This window comes from Hyperolius riggenbachi, chromosome 8, assembly GCF_040937935.1.
Source record: "Hyperolius riggenbachi isolate aHypRig1 chromosome 8, aHypRig1.pri, whole genome shotgun sequence".
Taxonomy (NCBI): Eukaryota; Metazoa; Chordata; class Amphibia; order Anura; family Hyperoliidae; genus Hyperolius; species Hyperolius riggenbachi.
Window position 1 is genome coordinate 26,502,624 of NC_090653.1, and position 1,426 is coordinate 26,504,049.

Consider the following 1,426-nt stretch of genomic DNA (forward strand, 5'->3'; position numbering starts at 1 on the left):
GGATTACAATTGATGGGACACAACAAAAACCCAAAGAAAAATACACCTTTATTTCCATATAATATTTTGGCGCCATACATTGTACTAGGAACATAATTTAAATGTTGTGATAGCCAGGACTAATGGGCAAATAAAGTGACTGGGTTTTGTTTATAGTAGCATTGCATATTTTAAAACTATAGGGGGTGGAATTGGAGAAATAGTGTATTTTTTTGTATATATTTGCCTTTAAAATGGATAAAAAATAAAGCGATTACTGAAAACAAGTATAGCTCACAAAAATCTTAATTTGTGGTGAAAAAAAAACAAGAAATAGATCATTTTTGCGTGATGAGTAGTGATAAAGTTATTGGCAAATGAATGGGAGGAGTGCTGACGGGGAAATTGCTTCCGTCCTGAAGGTGAGAACAGCTGCGGGCTGAAGTGCTTAAAAAGGATAAATATAATTATCTGATTAGTTTATTTTCACCTCGCGTTCACTTTAGAGGGGGTTGCAACCTCAAGAAGAAAAAAATCTATAAAAAAAAGTTTGTGCCCTAAAATAGTATGTGTACCCCTGTTATTTTTTTAAATAGAGTATAAATATCTCTCCTTCATTTCTTCCCAAATATGATTAATACAAACTTGGTGAGAAACGACGGAAAATGACAAAACTTGCCGTGACCCGGATTCGAACCGGGGTTGCTGCGGCCACAACACAGAGTACTAACCACTATACGATCACGGCTGGTGAAAGCTGAAGGTCAGATTGTTTGTAGATGTACACAGCAGAGTATGAAGGCTGCATCTACATGGGTTTTTTTTTCTTGCTTTTTTTTTTTTTGTCAGTTGAGGCTGTGTTCACATCTAAAATCGAAATCTTACATGCCAGCGATTTTCGATTTTTGTGGGCGAGTTTTTTTTTTTGTTTTTTTTTTCCCCCCCTCTCCTGGCGCTCGGGTGGGCGCTGCAGTTTTTATAAAGCGCTTTTACAGTGTCTAGGCTAATCTTCCAGTGTTTGAGGACATAAAATACATGCTGGAGAATGTGGGTACCATATGAAATATTGTGCTGTAGTTAATCAAGTCAAAATGCTTGGAGAATGCGGGCATCGATCCCGCTACCTCTCGCATGCTAAGCGCTCTACCATTTGAGCTAATTCCCCTTCCATGACATCTGCTGAGACAGAATTTCCTCTGTGTAGGAATTCGTGCTATTCATGACGCCTACATCATTATTTGTCACTTGTGATCAATGGAATTCTCCGTCCTCCATTTTGAAAATGGACATTACCCCATAACAGCTTTCTGGTCAGCACACTGTTAAACTGTAATATTGCCCACGTGAGCCGTAGGGAAATATGGACATTACCTTGCACATCAGTTGTCCTTTCAGCTATAAATGACAGCAACTGATATATTTCAGTTCTGACAAAATCTTGTCAGTA

At 38.2% G+C, this 1,426-nt stretch overlaps 1 non-coding gene across 1 annotated transcript; it reads right to left on the reverse strand.

The window, feature by feature from the left end:
• Positions 1-655: 655 nt before the first annotated feature.
• On the reverse strand, positions 656-727 carry TRNAH-GUG (transfer RNA histidin (anticodon GUG)). Its single transcript has one exon. It is a non-coding gene; the product is annotated as a tRNA-His (tRNA).
• Positions 728-1,426: the final 699 nt, after the last annotated feature.